Source organism: Furipterus horrens, unplaced genomic scaffold, assembly GCF_987537825.1.
Source record: "Furipterus horrens unplaced genomic scaffold, mFurHor1.1.pri manual_scaffold_17, whole genome shotgun sequence".
NCBI classification, from domain to species: Eukaryota; Metazoa; Chordata; class Mammalia; order Chiroptera; family Furipteridae; genus Furipterus; species Furipterus horrens.
Window position 1 is genome coordinate 100,857,805 of NW_028327187.1, and position 20,531 is coordinate 100,878,335.

General features: G+C 37.9%; 1 protein-coding gene and 1 pseudogene across 1 annotated transcript in view; one reads left to right on the forward strand and one right to left on the reverse strand.

Moving 5' to 3' along the window:
• Positions 1-20,531, reverse strand: part of IL1RAPL1 (interleukin 1 receptor accessory protein like 1) — a 598,169-nt gene that overhangs the window by 184,149 nt on the left and 393,489 nt on the right. The gene's annotated exons all lie outside the window — the stretch shown is intronic.
• On the forward strand, positions 9,844-10,998 carry LOC149991703 (BRISC and BRCA1-A complex member 1 pseudogene; annotated as a pseudogene).

Genomic DNA, 20,531 nt, shown 5'->3' on the forward strand with positions numbered 1-20,531 from the left:
TATAAAATGCAAGCAACAGCTGAAAGTGTTAAGCCTGTTTAAAAGGAACCTTCATGTTTTATGCCTGTGGCCCATTACATGTTGCTCTCCAAAGTTTGTGTCAACGAAAATCACCGCAACTTCACCCGGGAAAAGAATCATGCAAAGAAATTTGTGATACTAACAAAGTTTAATTTTACCTTGTTTCTACCTCATTCATAACATACTTAAGATATATTTTTGCAATAAACATAAAATTTATAGTACTATAATCCTTAAAGCAACGTTTACAACTTTTATTTGCATAATACATAGTATTGTTCATAAGACATTCAAGACTAATAAAATATTCTTCAATGCCAGAAGAGGCCAAGAGGAACATTTTAAAACCATCACACAAAAGCTAGAAGAACAAAGATCACTGACCTTTCCTAAATAATTTATTTTATTGAAGTGTTCTGTCATATTACCATGATGGACCGATTTAATCAGTCCAGAGGGTTTTGTTTAATAAAATATTTTTCTCATCACTTTAGGGTTTAGTATTGTTGCTCTGAGTGATGACATGCAGGTTATTTTTCTCAGTGTGACACACTCCATTGTGACAGTTTTTGACAAACAACGTCAGGATAGCTAGGAGTGCAGGAGTGACACTGAGGGATGATAATGCGGTCACTGTGGCCTTCTGAGCAATTACCTGATTCCATTGAAATTGTACTGGTAGTGACAATCCAAATAGGCAGGTCAGAAATTGACCTTCATTACCCATCTTTATCTGGAACTGAAAACCCTCAGCACTGTGTTTCATAACAACCATCAAAACAAAATTCCTATCAGTGGCTAAGCTTCGTATATGCTTCAATTTCTTAGTGTAAAAACCGAAGTTCTTCCTCTGTTTCATTTGTCACTATATTACAATATCATAAAGCAACAAGTGGATACTAATCTCTAAACTTAAATTACCTATGACTTTAATTATTGATTTATCTCTCTTTTTTGCCATTTGAGGCTTATTTTGAAAATCATCTTTGATTTTCAATGGCATATCTTCAAATATGCTTCTTGAATAGTATTCTTTTGTGCAGATGAATCATCTCAATAGTTGGGCTTCTAAAGAATTCTTTTACTCAAATTCAAGGAGTAATTTTTCAAAAGAGATATATTTCATAAAAATGTTTTTGATAAGTTTTTTTTCCCTTTTATAAAATACCAAACTTTGTCCTAGAAGACAGCTACTGATAACAGAAAGAGACTTTAGTTTGCTTTAAGATGCAGGGTTAGCATTTCTAGTATCAATGGGAGCCTGGTTTCTCCTTTGTATTTCCATTGCATGCTGACTTGCTTTTAAATGCATGCCTGCATTCTAAGTACTTGTTTTGACCATTTGAAAAGTGGTCTTTTTAGAGCCCTGAGAGATTTGAGCAGTTTTGGTCAATTTCAATTTGTTCTTCTAATTAATTATATATTTAAATTGCCCATGGATTTGCCACCAACAATGCATTTTCTATTCAAGTGGAATGAAAAGAGAAACAAGTCTTCAGGAAAGCAATTTATTTTGTACTCAGATTTACTACTATTTTTTCAAGACTGGGTTCAGTTCCTGAAGAACAAGTGAAATTGAGGCAGGATAGTAACAAATTAGGAAAATTCCTTGGCAAGTGAAATGGAGAACCGGAGACAGAGCTGTTTCAAAATGGCCTCATCCAGCACCCTGACTCACCCACCTGCAGCTCCCTTGCATGTCCACTCCCTTAAACATAAGCCCTCAGTGAATGAGGTTCTGATCGTTATCAAATAATCTTAGAAACAAAGCCTTGGGTCTGTTGGCCATAGAGAGAGAAAGAGAGAGGGGAGAGGGAGAGAGAGAGAGAGAGAGAGAAAGAGAGAGAGAGAGAGAGTGAGATTTGGACAAAACAGAGATAACATCTAAGCCTCGGTTATGTTTCAGCTCCAGGCCCAGAAAAGCAGTGAGGCCAGGCAGGGCGATGCCATGGCTGACATCAGGACCAGATGTAATGACCAATGCCTCCTATGCTAGAGCCAATCAGTAGACTAAACCCTGAAAGGACACACCTGGGATGTGTCATTAGAAAACAGATAAAAACCTTAAGACAAGGGACCCAATGCCCCCTCCAACCCCTGCCGTGTCTCTCTCTCTCTCTCTCTGTGTAGAGAACACCAGTGCCTTTTCCAACTTTCCCGTATCTTTTGCTTTCTGTCTCCTAAGCTCCAAGGGCCCTTCTTTTGCCTCTAACTTGTTTCCTGAGTCCATGCAACCCAGCTGGCTCATTTGTTCTGCCTCTGACTTTCTTCCTAAAAGGCCAAATCAAGTTCTTGCCCTAGAGTTCCTGGCTCTGAATTCTTTCTTTGCTGAACTCAAGAATGTAGGCTGCTGAATCAAGGGCTGACATCACTGATAATAAAATTACTTGAGACCTACCTTTTTGGCATGTAGTACTGTCATTTTTTGAAATAATTATTATAAAAATAAATTTAGGCTGTTAATCATTGTGTTTCCTACTGAACTGTAAGATTAAAAATCAGTGAAATAAATTGAGAAATTTATGTACATGAAATTAAATACATAAAATTGACATCTGGGAAAATAACTGTCTTGGCTGGAAGTGGGTGGGATGAGGAGGGGTCTTACATGGGACTGGGCAATGTTCTAAGAGTTTTGCAAGTATTAATCATTTAATCTTCATGATAAAACTTTCATTTGGCAACATTAGTGTGCCTATTTTACAAATGAGAAGTGACTGTTGCACATATAAGTTATATCATTTAACCAGTAACTCAGCTAACAACTGGTTGCCTTGGCTTTACAACTGGGCAGCCTGGCTCTACAGCTCGGATTTTGATCAACATACAATAGTGCTGATAATTACTTCTTTTAGATTCAAGGTAAAAGCAACCAAGTCACGTCTGGCCTTACACACAGAGTCTTTTCTACATAACATGATTTGGGGAACACTGGCAAGGGGCTCCTCCTTCAAATTGTTTTCTTTACCTTTAGAGATTTTTTTTTTTTAGGTAGGAAGTATTGTATACTGCCTAATACAAACAACCTCTCATATTGTGTAATGGGCACTGAGCTTCAGTTTGGAGAGAGAGAAAAGTTCTGAATGGGGATGGTGGTGAATGCTGCCCATAAGAACTCTACATGTTAAAGTGATTAGAATAGTAAATATTTTGTTATGCACATTTTACCACTAAAAAAGCCTCTGATTTCAGATACTGAATTCTAATTCTAGGCCCATAGCTTATTAGCGGTAAGGAAGCTAGTCCCTCTAAGTTTGTGTTCTTTTCTATAAAGTGGGGAGAATAAAAGAACCTACATCCCAGGGTGGTTGTAAGGGTTAAATTAAAAAACCCACGTATAGTTTTTATCACAATGCCTGAGGTCACTGGTTTGCAAATGTTATTCTTCAATGCAGCACTTAGAACTGTGTTGGACATATATTAAGTGCTTCTGTGAAGTGAACGATTAAACAATCCATTATATATTATTTTTTTGTTTACTTTAGCATGATAACACCTTAGTACACAAAGCCCTCCTTTCTGTGCAAGAGTGAAGTGGGAATAGCAGGATAATATTGAATAGGGGAGGAAAGTTAGGATGTCAACTTATCCAATTCCCCCCTCACCTAGGACTGGCCAGGTGCCCAGTAGTCCTCAAAATCTAAACGTGTGAGAACCTAAATGAGTGTTTCTGCAATTTCAGTAAAATCTCCTGGAGAGCTTGATAAAAATGTAGATTTCCAGGCCCCACTCACAGATATTCATATTAGCTGGGGCCCCAATTTCTGCATTTTGAAGAGTCACAGGTGAGAATAATAGAATTCATTGGTAGTCTATTAAAATTAAGTTTTACTTAAAAATAATTATAGATGTACAGGCAGTTGTAAGAGATAATACAGAGAGATTCCATTCCGTGTACCCTTTTTCTAGTTCCCTCTCGCAAAGTCATAGGACAATGACACACCAGGATATTGACAGTGACACAATTCACCAGTGTGAAGCAGACTGCATTTTGACAACTGATCTAAAACCTCTAATGTCTTGACTGCACGTGAGAATCACCTGGAGAGTTTTATTAAAAAAAAAAAAAAAAGTCCAGTTTCCAAATCCAGATGAATCACTGAAGGCGAGGCCTGGGCACCCCCTTCCCCAGCAAGTCTAACGTGCAGCCGAGGTAAGAGCCCCTGCAGTATTTTAACCCTCAGCCCTTTCCCTCCTAGTTTCAGAGCAGAAGCCAGGCTTGCAAGCTGAAAGGCGCCCCAAATCCTCAAAGTGGAGATGGCCCACTAATTGTTTGTCTTAGAAATTTGTGCTTTGCTCATTTTCAAGATTTAGTAAGTGCAGCTGACCGGAAATCTAGAAACAGAGGCATTGAAGCCGTTACAGTGGTAAAAGAACTGGCCGTTACCCCAAGGGAAATGATTGCTTTGCCACCAAACACTAATGTATAAAGACCATTGTGCTCAATATAAAGGATTTAGCAATAATTTTGGCACAGCCTCTTTTATAATTATATATCAATTATTCTACTGCTGGGTGGAAAATGGCCCTTTTGGAAAATATTTAAATGTGATAATCAAAAACCTATTCCTCATTCCTTTTGTATTTTAGGGAAGTAAGCTTTTACTCTTCATTATGCTACATATATTTCAAGCTGTATGCCTAATATGGTACCTAGTATTTGCAATAAAAAAAAATCAGACCTATGGCTAATAAAATATTATTCCTGTCACCCTTTGTAGCTATATTATTTTTCAAGTAGAAACTACTTCACGTATTTTTCCCTTCCCTTCAGTATTTGGCAACATACCTACCATACATTACATACTGAGCAAATGTAGTGGCAATGTTGGTGTAATTAGATAATCTTAGTGACCTCCAAGAAAAAGAAATATGGCGCAGAACAAGGCAGCTCTGTGAGCCATTTGAGTATGCACTCTATCAATAATAACCGTTTCAAAAGGCAAGATTATTAACTGTAAAGGGCGATATTAAATCTACAAAATGTCACAATTCCTTTTTCAAGTTCTGTGTCAAACACTGAAATCCCCGACAACTCAAAAGGCTTCACGACAACCACATAGACAAGCATTGAAGTGCAGCGCTGATTAAAACGATAATGACAACAATTACACCTTTAGCATCTGAAAATAATATGAAGCGAGCAAGGTGGTTTTGTAAAATGCTGCAGCTTCAAAATAAGTTATGACCCATTGAAGCCTAATTAACTCTTCATGACATTAGTGTCCAATGCAATTATGTTTCTTTACAGTCCCTTAGTATCTCTTCGGTCCCTAGGGTTTAGTTGTTAAAATAACTCTAAGATGAACACTTTGTGCCTATTAAACCCCGAGTACATTTCCATGGTGCAGGTAATTCCCAGGCTCTTTAACCTTTGCACTACTTCAAGAGGAAAACATTGCTAGTTTGCTCTCTTAGTAAGTAACAGTAATGATTTCAGAATGATAAAGTTTTTTTCCTGTACTGATCATAGGAAATATTACACATTTGTGCAAATGAATGATAAAGATTTGTCTTTCCATTTTCAGTTTCCTCCCTCCCTCCTTCCCTCTCCTCCTTCCTTCCCTCCTTCCTCTTCACTTTTTCTATTTTTGCCATGTACTTTTGCAAATGATTGATTTTCAATTTTTTATTGTATTTCTCCATTACCATTTAGCCCCCTTACCCCTCACTGCCCCCCTGCAATCACCACACTGATGTCCATGCTCATGAGTCCTTTCTCCTTTTTCCTGGATCCCTTCACCCCCTACCTCCCCCTTAGCTGTCAGCCTGCTCTCCATCTATGAGTCTGTCTCTATTTTGCTTATTAGTTCAGTTTGTTCATTACAGCCGAGTAGAATTCCATTGTGTAAATGTCCCCTTGTTGTTTTATCCACTCATCTACTGAGGGACACTTCGGCTTCCATATCTTGGTGATGGTAAATAACGATGCAATGAACATAGGGCTGCTTATGTTCTTCCGAATTAGTGTTTTGGGTTCCTCTGGGTATATTCCCAAAAGTGGGGTCACTGGGTCAAAAGGGAGATCCATTTTTAATTTTTTGAGATATCTCCAACTGCTTTCCACAGTGGCTGCACCAGTCTGCGTTCCCACCAATAGTGAACCAGGTTTCCCCTTTCTCCACATCCTCACCAGCACTTGTTTGTTGATTTATTGATGACAACCATTCTGACAGGTGTGAGGTGATATCTCACTGTGGTTTTATGGTTTTGGGAGGCATAGTCTTAACCTTAGTAAAATGACCTCCTAAAGCATATGTCCAGGTGTAGTTTGACCCTTGTGCTGATTCTGCCCTAAATAACACGTCCACCAAACATCTGTCTCAAAAACGCATGGGATGTAGTAAAGGAAGATTTTCAGACGAAAGTTGTGTTGGTATTTCCTGCCCTGCCTTCTTTTTCAATAATCTCTTTACCTTTTAGATATATACAGTGCCTCCCCTCTCTTTCACTTTTTCTATTTTTGTCACATTTTGTAATATTTTTTTTCATATATGTTTGCCTTATAATCTCTTAAATTGAATGACAGGAAAGTCTTTGGACAGTATCAACCTTAAACAACTTTGAGTAATTTGGAAACATCTTAAGAACACAAGCAATCCCACCAGAAATGTAGAATAAAACAGTGATAGATTAAGTTAAGTTTAAATCTTCAGAAATTCTGAGATCCTTAGAGGGAAAGCCTACTTGATGAATAGCCCGACATTTGAGAAAGAGATAGGAGAGATACACAAAGGACAGAAATAATAATATATAATACACTGTTTGGGGTTATGAGTTCCACTGCTTCCTCCATGTGTTTTATTAATCAAAATGATTGCATTTTTCTCACTCTCTTCTGCTAGCTTCCATGGTTACACATGTTGAGAGAAGAAAAATCTTTTCATTTCTGTCCTTATTCTTCCACCTAACATAAGAAGCAAAAATCTAAATTGTAAAGCCTTTTTCATTAAAGAAAAATTTTTTTCAGAAGCTCTAACTTTACCTACAAAAATCTGGATCAATTTGTTCATTTGATATGTTGTAGTATTTAAAAATTATTAATGTATATTTTTGTCTGTATTTTTCTAACTGACTCTCCATTTTAATTATTTCCATGTTTTTAGGGAAAAAATTTCTGGCCAGTTTTATTGCTGTTATATTTTAAACAGTTGAAAGACTGGCTAGAAACCAATCTAGTTTAAAATTATTTTTCTAAAATACATATCATCACTTGAGTCACACAATATAGGAAAATTACTCAATATTTCTCTTTAGTATTTGGTATATACTGTTCTAGGAGCTGATCAAATGTTGCATGGCCCATGAACCACCTGCTCTCCTGATGCCACTTACATGATTGAAAATTGAATAGAAGAAATTTTATGAAAGAACTGAATGAAAAGAAATAGCTCTGAGATTTATTAGTACTTCCCACCAGTATATGAACTACTTATCAAGCATTTTGTTGAAATTTCTAAAAGGAATAATTTTAGCTCTGACTGATGTGGCTCAGTTGGTTGGGTGCTGTTCCACTAGTTAAATGTCGCTACTTCGATTCCCGTTCAGGGCACATGCCTGGGTTGTGGGTTCAGTCGCCAGCTAGGGTTTGTGCAAGAGGCAGCCAATTGATGTTTCTCTTACACATCAGTGTTTTTCTCCCTTTCTTTCTCCTTCCCTTCTCCTCTCTCTAAAAATAAATAAATAAAATCTTAAAAAAAAAGAATAATTCTATTGCCATGACTGAAGAGGGTTCGTCGGCAGCCGTCCGTCTCGAGAGACGATGGTGTAGCTTCTTAAGAGTCTATCTGCACCGCCGAGAATGGCTGTGCAGTCCGACTCGGGAGTGACACGGTATCTGTCTCCTCCCGTGTTGAATCGACATCTTGCGATGACGCTGGAGTGTCCTCTCCAGTGAAGCTGAAGCTACAGAGCCTGGGCAGGGTGATATGGAGGGTCTGCTGTTGCCCATGCAGCAGACCCCCCCTCTCTTCGCAGCTGAAGGGTCCAAGGGAAAGACGGAGTCAATACAGCTTGGCTTCAGGTGCGCCGCAGGAGTTGCCGGTGTTGACTACAACGTCAAACCGCCTTAGGGACTCCGGCTCCGGATTTTCTGTCGGGGTTTACTCCCTTAGCCTTTCCCCTGAAGAGGTATGCCGCAAGGCAGCGGAGGTTTTTTGGAGTCAGAGTTTTCCTTCTCTGATGTGCCCTGACTGGAAGATCGAACCAGCGACACTTAGCTCGCAGGCCAACGCTCAATCCACTGAGCCAAACCAGCCAGGGCTTTGAAGAGGGTTAGATTCAAAATTATCCTGTAACTTAAACTTTACCATGTGATTGTAATCTTATAAACTGTGTAACTGCCTGTCTTAATTTTAACATTTTGCTTATAATTTGAAAATATAAATTATTTTATTTTAGTTATATATTAGTTTCCTAGGGCTGTTGTAGCAGTATACCACAAACTGGGTGGTGTAAAAGGACAGAATTCCAGAGGTTAGATGTCCAAAATCAAGGCATCATCAGTGTTTAGCTCAACTCTGAAACCTGGAGGAGAGTCCTTCCTTGTTGCCTCCTAATCAATACTGTTATGGCAGCAATCCTTGACCTTCTTTGGCTTGAACCTGTGTAACTCCAATCTCTGCCTCTGTCATCACGTGGCATTGTCACTCTGTCTGCGTATCTCTTCCCCTCTTATAAGTTAAGGACAGGGTCATAGTGCATTAAGGCCCCATCCCACTCCAGTGTAACCTCATTTTAACTAATTACATCTGCAATGATTTCCAAATAAGGTCACATTTTGAATTATTGGAAATGAGGATTTTAACATATATTTTTGGAAGAAACGATTCAGCTCATAAGAGGATATAAAAGTAATATATACTTATTTAACATGAGTCAAACAATAGGATAGTATGCAAAAGAACAAATGGAGATAAGCACGCTTGTCCTAGTCTCAACCTCTGGAAATAAACACTGTGTGTGCTTCCAGATATTTCCTATGTATAAACATATAGATAAACTAAGTATATTTTTATTTTTTTACAAAGGTAATTAAGGCTGTACATACTTTTTTCCAAGTTGTTTTTTTCACTTACTAAATGCCATGAGCATCCTTCCATGTTAGTACAGCCTGAAATAATAATGATTGATAGTCACTGGAAGTCCTATATATAGCAAGTTTCTTTTAACTTCTTTCCATGAATCCCTGTATTTAATATTGGCAGCAGCCCTATGATGGATGTCTGATTACTATCCCCATTTTACAGAGCAGTAAACCAATGCACAGTGAGGCTAAGTAACTTGTCCAAGGCCACACAAACAGTAAATGGCGAAGTGGGATACCATCCCCATAGTCTGATGCTAAAACCTATGTCCTTAACCCCTTAGCCACATGGCATTTCATTTTTAGTCATCTCTCATTTGAAAGAACTTAAAAGTAATAGAGACAGACCAATCTGTCACTTTGTGATGTCACTCACAGAAGATTGCCTTTTGTACTCTAACTAAAGTGAATGCAACGCCCCAATGTTATAGTATTTGATCTCAAGTATCCCTAGGGGATATCATTGTAATAATGAATAGGGCCTAGTAAAATATGGTACAGTCTTTTAACAGTTAAAAAAATGCAGGTATCCCCTGTATAACACGGTACTTCTATAACAAGGCTAGAGAATTGGGGAACCCCCTGTATAATATGAAATTAGGGAAATCCTTGTACCATACTGAATGTGATAAAAGCTTTTAAGAGCAAAAGATAACTCATTTAAAATTTTTCATTTGAGTGCGTATGTCATATCAGTTTACTCTAAAAAGCATAAAGAAAGGCCTATACTGGCTGCACTACGTCCGGCTGCGAAGATGGCGGCTTTGTAGCGAGTCGGCAGCCGAGTCGGAGGGAGGCTTAGGCTACGGGCAGGATTCTGGCTTCCCCTATCCCTGCTTCATCCGGCTACTTAGAAGCCATGGAGGTGGCAGAGCCCAGCAGCCCCACTGAGGAAGATGAGGAAGAGGAGGAGGAGGAGCAATCAACAGAGCCGAGGCCCCGTACTCGATCCAACCCTGAGGGGGCTGAGGACCGGGCAGTGGGGGCCCAGGCCAGTGTGGGCAGCCACAGTGAAGGCGAGGGTGAGGCAGCCAGTGCTGATGATGGGACACCCAACCCTCTGGGAGCTGGCACCAAGCCTTGGCAGGTGCCCCCGCCAGCCCCTGAGGTCCAGGTGTGGACACCAAGGGTCAACTGCTCAGAGAAGGTGATCATCTGCCTGGACCTGTCGGAGGAAATGTCATTGCCAAAATTGGACTCATTCAACGGCTCTAAAACCAACGCTCTCAATGTCTCCCAGAAGATGATTGAGATGTTCGTGCGGACAAAACACAAGATTGACAAAAGCCGTGAGTTTGCACTGGTGGTAGTGAATGATGACACTGCCTGGTTGTCTGGCCTGACCTCTGACCCCCGTGACCTCTGCAGCTGCCTCTATGACCTGGAGACAGCCTCCTGCTCCACCTTCAATATGGAAGGTCTCCTCAGTCTCATCCAACAGAAGACCGAACTGCCAGTTACGGAGAACGTGCAGACAATCCCACCACCATATGTGGTCCGTACCATTCTTGTGTACAGCCGCCCTCCCTGCCAGCCTCAGTTCTCCCTAACAGAGCCCATGAAGAAAATGTTCCAGTGCCCATATTTCTTCTTTGATGTTGTTTACATCCACAATGGCGCCGACGAGAAGGAGGAGGAGATGAGCTGGAAGGACATGTTTGCCTTCATGGGCAGCCTGGATACCAAAGGCACCAGCTACAAGTATGAGGTAGCCCTGGCTGGGCTAGCCCTCGAGCTGCACAACTGTATGGCCAAGCTGTTGGCTCACCCCCTGCAGCGGCCCTGCCAGAGCCATGCCTCCTACAGCCTGCTGGAGGAGGAGGAGGAAGCCACTGAGATTGAGGCCACTGTCTGAACCACCAACCTTGTGCAATGAAACCCATAGCTTAGTACTTGTTCTTTAACTCCACTCCATGGGACCCCTGAGGGACTTCAAGGAGGCACTTGGGGTACTTGGGAGCCCTGGAGGGAAATCCAGGATTCTAGGAAACATCCCAGGGACTGTGGGCACCCTTTCTCCATGGCTCCCAGCACACATCTCACTCCCTAGTTTGTCAATTGTAATGTGTTCCTCCCTATGTGATTTTTGTCAATAAAAATCTGAGACGTCTCTGAAAAAAAAAAAAAAAAAAGAAAGGCCTATACTTAGCCAAACAGTTGAGTCGTATTTCTTAAATGAAGACCCTTGCACTGAAAGGAGCACAAAGTTTAAGAGAGAACTTCAGAAGTGCTTAGTACCATATAATGAAATCTATAAAGATCTATCAGCTAAAAGCAAGCAATCTAAAATAGCAGATTTTTTTTGCAAAAAGTAGAGCATAGAAATCAAAATAATGCTGAAGAAATCTCAGAGGATGAGGATATCTAGTCAAAAAGAAAACACATTCAGTTAATGGAGCTTAGTAATGATGACGAAGAAAACATTACTTAATTCATATTAATATGTAATAATTTTGATGAAAATTGCTTTAATAAAGATATTTCTCTTAATTATAAAAATGTAATAGTACTTTAAAATTTTTTTTCGAACCTAACGCCCCTTTTTGTACTCATTCTTGTTTTGTATAACACGGATTCACAAAACAGCATTTGTTAGGAACCTAACAACCATGTTTTATGAGGTTTACCTGTATATCTTTTATAAGGCTCATAATCTTTATCTTTTAGTGTGACCACTGATAATTACTTCTAATGACTAAAAATTCTGTGAATAAGTTCTCAGAATTACACTATAGCCATTCATATTTTCATTTAACACGTAACATTTTAATACCTTTTGAGATGCAATCTATTACTGTTACTACTTATTCTCAATCACTTTTTTCTAAACACTTGGATACAAAAGCATGGTCTTGCTTTCTGAAAAAGAAAAAGTGCAGAACAACTCAGAGGATACATATAGGAATCACGTTGTCTCTAATACATTGACTGTCTGCTTCTCATGTGATATTCTTACGTTACCCAACTTTTCTTTGAAAATTATTATGTCGCATTTGATGAGCACTTTCTTTGGGTTGACAACTACCAGATGTTGAAAAAAAACTACTCAAAGTATTAAGTTGGCCAAAAAGTTTATTTAGTTTTTTCTGTACAAGGTCTCTAGTACTGCTTAGTTGTCTTTAATGTCATAACAACTTTGTTAGACTGTATTGTGACAGCTGTCATATCAGCATGCATTTAAAAAATCTTGTTAGAATTGGTGAATTTTTTGCAGCCATTTTAATATTGAAGATGGAAGAAAATATGCAACATTTTCAGCATATTCTGCTTTAATATTTCAAGAAAGGTAAAAATGCAACTGAAATGCAAAAAAAAAAAAAAAAGATGTGTGCGGTGTATGGGGTGCCTGATTGAACATGTCAAAAGTGTTTTGTGAAGTTTCTTGGTATATGGGCATTTTAGCCAAAGAATTCTTTGCTGTGGGGCTGTCTTACACATTGGAAAGTGTTTAGGAGCACCATTGGCCTCTACCCACTAGAAGCCAATAGTGGGAGATAGCCAGCATGCTCATAATATCCAAATTATTAGTCATTAGTGAAAATGAAAAATGTGCCCTTTATTTTATGGAAAAAAATATATGGACTTTTTTGCCAACCCAATACTTGGGGAGGAGGAAGTTATGTGGATAATTGAGAAATGTTGGAGGTGCAGTGGAATTTTTTTAAAAAGGGAGTAACCACCTTTAGGGAGGGTTGTTCAAGAAAATTTTTACTGAGGAACTGAAGTCTTGATGATTAAGACGAGTCTTGAAAAACGTGCACCAATGTTGTCAGATGGATGAGGGTGGGGGAACCTGGGGTTGGTGGATGTGGGAAGTAGCTCATGAAATTGGTCCTAATAATTCTTCTTCCTGGTATTTGTATCTTTGTGTAATCTCCTCCCCTTCAGTGTGGGCTGAACCTAGTGACATGCTTCTACCCAACAGAATATGAAAAAGCTGATGGGATGCCATTTTTGTGGCTAGGTTAAATGAGATTGTGACCTTCTCCCTTGTTGGCTTTGATGGAGAAGCTGCTGTATTTGTGAAGGAGCTGCCTATAAATAGGCCCATGAGGCAAAGAATTGAAGAAGACCTCCAGGTAACAGTCTGTTAGAACTTGAGCCTTGAGAAGTTAAATTCTGTTACCACCACCGAATGAGCTTGGAGGTAAAGTCCTTCCCCAGTTGAGTCTTCAGATGAGACCCTTAGTCCTGACTAATGCCTTAATTGAAGCTTTCCAGACACCCTGAAACAGGGGACTGAGCTAGGCCACACTTGGATTCCTGACAAAAATGATGTAATAATTGTGTATTTTTGAAGCCACTAAGTTTTTGGTAATTTGTTATCTAGTAATAGATAACTAATACAATGGGTGTTATAAGCAGAGTCAACTGTAAAATGCACAGAACAAACAGAGAGTCACAGGTATGAAATACCTTGCTCTGCCTTGGTACTATAGTATACTTGTTGAGAATTATAATGCAAAGATGTCCAAGCTAAGGATTGAGCCTGGAAATGTACATGAAGAGCTGACCAGGAAGGCTACTTACGCGATGCTAATGATCTTAGATCTTAGGCAGTGTGGTATTCTTGAAGGCTAGAAATAAGATACTCAAATCAATGTTTTAGAAAACACACTCTGGAAGTCATCTGAGAGACGTGAAAGAATGCAGGCTGGAGGCCTTCTGGGGTAGTGATGGTGGACAGCTGCTAGCAACACAAACCTGAGCAGTGGGGAAGATATAGCCATCTTAGGATTGAGCAGTATTTAACAGGTTGACTCACCAGGTTTTAATGGATTGAATAGTGAAGGAGTGCAAGATAGTCTAGGAGGATTCCTGGGAATTTCGCCAAATAACTGCATAAATTTTGGAGCCACACATTAGGAAAAGTTGGTTTGGGAAGAAGCTACTAAGACCGGTTTATGCAAGTTGAATTTGAGTTATCAGTGGGAGTTGTCTTATGGTCTATTGATGTGCGGGTCTATAGGTCAAGAAAGAGCTGTTGCCTGGAGAATATATGGGGAGTAGTAAACACACACGAAGGCATAAAAGTTTTCCAGGGCAGCAAGTAAAATGAAAAGACAAGGGACCGCAAGACAAATCACAGGAATCAACAACATTTAACAGAGGACCAAAGGGTAAGCCAAGGAAGCTGAGAAGTAATAGACAACAAGTTCAAGAGCCAAGAGAGTGTGAGAGGCAGGTAGAAGAACATTTCAAGTGGACAGTGATCAACAGTGTTAAATGCTTTTGAGAAGCCATGAGCGATGAGAACTGCATAGTGACCATTGACTTCGATGAGTTCAGAGAGAGTTTAGTTACCTTCATATACATTTCTTTAAAGTTGCACAATTCTTTCAGCATTGTCGGAAATTCTAAAGCACTAGGATTGTGATCAGAGTGATCATTTAAAATGATTCTTTACCCCCTGGTCACAGATATTATTAAGCATTGGTTCTGGTACCAATCATTGGGCCTAGAATAAATAACATCATTCCATGCTGGGAAATGGCCTTATTCTTCTGATAGCTTGACAAGTTTTTAATCAGCATGCACCATGCAGGGCCAGAAATAATAATTTGATTTACATGCAGTCTATAAGTGACATTAGATAACAAATAGTTCTCAGTGGGAGAGAAATATGGTAGGCCTTTCGGTAGCTAAATAATATTATAGCTTGTCACACAAAAGGCTGTCCTTTGTTGAAATAAGACCACAAAAGTTGATTTTAGTAAATTACACCCCAAACTGGTTATTTGAATATAAAGGCAAGTCATTGAGATGGATTAAGGTCATTAAATGTGGGGCGGGTGTCTGCCTACATCAGTTTCCCGTGTCTCGGTAGGGCATGTCAACTATTTTCAGATGATATAAACTCAAGTGCATGTTTATCAGAGTGATGACAGATAAACAACGAAATGAGAGCCTCTGAGAAACACTTGCTTGAATGAGGCATTAGTGGTATCAAACATTATTCTATGTTTTTGACATCTAATTAAAATAACTGATGATTTTCCCAATTTTACTTACTAGTTAATTTTAATTGTCCAGAATACTTTATGCAGATTGTCAATTTACCTGAAATTATGTGATTTTTTTCACTTAGCTGACCCTGCTGAACTATGTCACAAGGCACACATTTTAATTTTTGGGTCTCATTTTGTGAACCCCCAGCCCTACAGGCACTAGATAAATAATTCTAAGGGAAGATATACTGGACACATTAATAGTTTTGATTGTATACCTTAACTGATCTGTTTGAGATCGCTCAGTAAAGCGAACTGCTTAATTTTTAGTTCTTTTACTTAGAAATAGATAAAAATAACAGCAATGGCCCATCTTTAGAGTGGTTAATTTTATTGACTACTTTCTGTATTATTTCTAAACCAATTGGTGAAGAAATTGTAATCAATGTAAAATGCCTGGAGATGTAAAAGGAACTCTAGAGTGTGAAAGGACTATAAAACCAAGGTTGGTCAGGGAAGGGTTGATTCAACCTTCAAAGGAATCATGAATGTCCATCCTTTTCCTTTCGAGTATCCTCAAAGGAATGAGCCCAGTGAATGAGAATCTTACCTAATTAGAGAAGCAGATTTGATGACTTCCTTCCGTTAAACTAATGTTTAGCAAGTCTTAATACTGTAACATTTTTGAAATCTAATTCCGATGTTGCTCATTTATAACAAAAGTACACAAAATATTTTAGATCTATGGAACAAGTTTACAAACATACATTCAGATTTACATTTTTCCATATTTTTGAAGTTACACAATCAGTAGTAAAAATCACATGTTAGGAGGTTTAATCTTTATTTCAAAACATGTATTAATTTATGTTATTTTAAAATATATTTTCACCCTCAGATATTATGGGAGATTTCATTTTAGAGGGTAAATACCCTACCATAATCTGGAGCAAATTTATCCTTAGAGTTTTTTCCAAATTGTTTTTCCAAGAACATAAGAAATTCAGTAAGGAGAATCATCTATGTATTTTTAGTAAGTGCACAATAATTTATTTCATGGTTATCTCTACTGTAGACTGACTACTTTATTTGGGGGGGTTATGTATAAGATTTTTTATATTTGTATTAATAGTTTGTGACCAATAGTAGGTTTTTCATTAATATTTGTTGAAAAGTTACCTGGAATCTACTTTTAGATAATCACTTGCCCTTATCCAATCCATATATTCATGTTCTATTTTTTAAAAACATACATACTCTCCCACACACATATACATATAACTGTGAGTTTTAGAATGGAGATTTGACCTTGTACATAGCAAGAGACAGAGATTGAAGTTTGATTACTTTTAACCCATCATGTTTCAACAAACACTGGATTTCCACTATTTCAATCAACATTTGAGAACTGAATCTAAGCGTACCTATGATGCTTAGTGACATATCTGGACAGCTTTTCTCACTCTATTTTCCACTGAGTCATATGAGATGACTGGCATGCTATGGCCATAACCAGTAAACCTAGCTTATGGCTCTAATTCCATCCCTCTTCTTCAAATGACACATATCAGACTGCAAATATTTTAGGGTGATATAATTATAGGAATACATTTAAATATTCTATTTGGTTAAAAAACTTCAATCATTTGTAGCAAATTATAAATGTCACATGTCGTTACAGATAGAGAAGTATAAATACCTAATGAAAGACAATTGATGTAGTGAAGTATGGTGCAGTTTTATTTTTTTTTATCTTCACCTGAGGATATGTTTATAGATTTCAGAGACGGAGAGGAAGATGGGTGGAGGCGGGGAGAGAAAGAGAGAGAGAGCGAGCAAGAGAGAGTGAGAGAGAGAGAGAGAGAGAGATTGAGAGAGAGATTGATTGGTTGTCTCTCGTTTGGGGAACAATCCCACAACCTAGGTATGTGATCTGACAGAGAATTAAACCTACAACCTTTCCATGTACAAGATGACACTCCAATGAACTGAGCCACCTGGCCAGGGCTGGTCCCATCTTTTAATAGTTCAAAAAAATGTATCCTTTATAAGGCTCATACTATTTTATCTCTTAGTGTGACCACTGACACTTCTAATGACTTAAATATTATAATGTGAATAATTTCTCAAAATTATACTATAGCCAACCATATTTTAATTCAACAGATAATATATAAATATATTTTGAGATGTAACCTATTATTATTACCACTTATTCTCAATCTTTTTTATTCTCAACATTTGAATACAAAGGCATGGTCTTGCTTTCTGAAAAAAAAAAGTGGAGAACGCCTCAGAGGATACAAATATGAATCGCCTTATCTCTAGTACAGTGACTGCTTCTTGTATGATATTCTCGTTACCCAGCTTTTCTTAAAATGGAAACATGGAAACAAGGGTTTTCTAAAATCTTGGATGGAAAGTAACTGCAAGTTTTGTAAGAATAAAAAAGATAATTTTGACAGGAAAGTTGCACATAAAGAACGCTTTTGTTGTTGTTTTATTTTTTATTTTTTGATGCTTCCCCAGGGAAAGGGATGCATTGAACAGAAGGAGAGGGTGGAAAATGGAAGAGCTGCAAGAAAAGAATGGAGTGAATGCTTCCCCTGAGAAGATTCTGGATGTGCTCAAGAAAACATGTAGCTACTACAAACTGAACACAGCCACCAATGAAGCACAGACACTACCAAGTCACATCCCATAGACAAAAGAAACCAAGGACTCTAAAGTCAAGGCTTTCCTGGGTCATCCTACAGGGTATCAGGGAATAAGAAAGAAGCCCAGTTTTGGAGACAGGAAGATTCCACATACTACCATAGGAATTAGAAAGGAATTAAGAGGAGGTTCAGCTAGGATGAGCTTTCAAGAGACTGGGTCTCAACCACCATATGCAATTTTCAAACTTAATATTAGCTGATGGTATTTTCTATTCACCAAAACGCTTCCCAAAAGTTGTATTGGATGGTTTTAACAAAGAACATCTGGCCACCTGGCAGCTGCATCAAGTTGCAAGCTAAGTCTTCCCTTCCAAGTGAGATTTTGATGTTGTTGGTGGTTGTGGTGTTCTGTTTTGTTTTGTTTTGTTTTCCTTTGTTTCTTTGATCAGGGGCATTTTCAACACAAAAGATTACATCCAGTATGTATGATTGGGGAGCATCTGTAACAGCATTTTAATTTTAAAAATACTGAAATTTTTAATATAAGAATTACTTAACATCTCATTTGAGAGAAAACTTATATAAATTATGTGAGACAAATACTTTTAGATCATTATTTAAATGGCTTACAAATATTGTGCGTAAAATGTTTTTTATTTTCTGTATTATGTGGTTGATTGCTTCAACCTGATATAGTGCTTTAAAAATGGTGACAAAAGTTAAAACCTGTACTTTTCATTGCCAGTTTAAATGTACTTTGACCTGGCTAGAAAGCCAGAGTAAAACAATACTTGCTATGGGATCCTATAGAATAAGGCCAAAGCCTATTTCACGGCCCACAAGGCCGCTCACAGTAAGGGCTACTTCTGCCTTTAAAATCTCCCTCTCCCTGCTGTCTCCCGCAAGCCCTCCAATCTAGGAACTCAGATGTTGGGCAATTTCCCACCTGCATTTCACGTCTTTTATGTCTTCCTGATTTTGCTCACTGTATTTCTTCTGTTTAAATTTTTTTCTCCTCCTTCTATAATTCATAAAGTCCTTATTATAGTTTGGCTTTTAACTCAAATATGAACTTTTCTCTCGACCTTTCCCAGACTACTCCAAAGGAAAAAAGAGCGGTAGTATGGTCTGGGGTCAAGAGCATTGGCTTTAGAGCTATATTTCCTGAGTTCAAATCCTAGTCCTAGTGTCTATTAGCTCCCCAGACTTGGGCAAGATGCATTATCACTTATAGTCTAAAAATATGGAGATAATACCCATTCCCTCTTACTTCTGTTAGTGCATGTAAAGCTCTTAAAAGTGAATGTGACCCATGGTAATTACTCAGCTAATATTAGCTGTTATATTTACTACTTCCCAAAGAATAATTAATGGTATCATAACTGTGTTCAAATGTACTAATTAATTACACAGTTTTATCATTGCACATTTTATTGGATTATGGTTATATATGTTCATGTCTGGCTTTTTTGGTAGATTTAAACTCTACTGTGTGTTCCCAAAGAGTTTTGGGTGCCTGAAGTATATTCGGTGATCAAATATATTTATTGAATGATCTGTGTATTATGTTAGTTTCCATGACTATATCAAAAAGTAAAGGGAAAAGGATAACTTCATGAAGGTTGGAGGCATGCTGTTGGTCAATATGTGTTGGAACATGTTTGATATTATGAGCAGTGAAACTATTGACATCTAGTGCTGCACATTCTTTTACAGTTGCTGTTTCTGGCTTTAGAAATGCCCCAAGAATGCATGATGGTAATGAAACTGGGGGGATAGTGGAGATAAGAATTATCAGTCTTTAGTAATCTTATCTTGATATGGTAAATTGTAAAATCTGACATTAAAATATTCATGGAGTTTCTTTATTTTTGTTTAACTTTATTTTTTTATTGAGTTTATTGGGATGACACTGATTAACATTTTACAGGTTTCAGATGCACAATTCTATAACACATCATCTGTACACTGTATTGTGTGTTCACGACCCATCAAGTCAAGTCTCCTTCCATTACATTTATCCCCCTTTACCCTCTCTTACCTTACCTTCCCCCTCTCCCTCCCATCGCACTTTGCAATCATTACTCTGTTGTCTATGTCCGTAAGTTTTCTCTTCCCCTTTTTCTTTTTTGCTCAGTTCTTATGGAGCTTCTTAAGATTGGCAAAACAAAACAACAACAAAAAAACCCTCTATAGCACGAACATGTAAAATGGCCTGATTTCTTTTGTTAGGAGTCACATTTGCCAGTGAAGTCAAAAAGGGAGTGAATGTTTATAATAAGATAATTAGACATTAATTCTTTAAGTGCCTTCCATATGGTAAAATACAATAGTCTGAGAGTTCATTTAATTTACTATTTTTCTTAAAGCCACTATTAAAATGAGAAGTGATTAAGAAATTATTTGGAAAACTAAAGTGTTCTTATATTTTTTATCTATTCATTTCTAATTCTTAAAAGATAACCTAAACCCTGTGGGGAAAGACTGCTTACCAAAAATCCTTTCACATAGGATTTGTGTTGAAATGAAGTCATTTCAGAGTGACTGCATTATTACTTTGTGGAATCTCCCTAATGAGTTGGCACACTACATAAGGGAGATAACTGACAGACAGCTCACTGTATTCAATAAGAACCCTCTAGGTAAATAAATAAGTATGCATTATTTATGCTTTCATGAATAAGCCAATGGAATAATGCTACTTTAACTTCTATTGGCATAGTATTTGGAAATTACTGCAAATTGCTATGAAAATTATTGCTATACAAAACATCTGCATTCACCATAGCAATATTTTATAATATCTGCTCCATGTCTGAT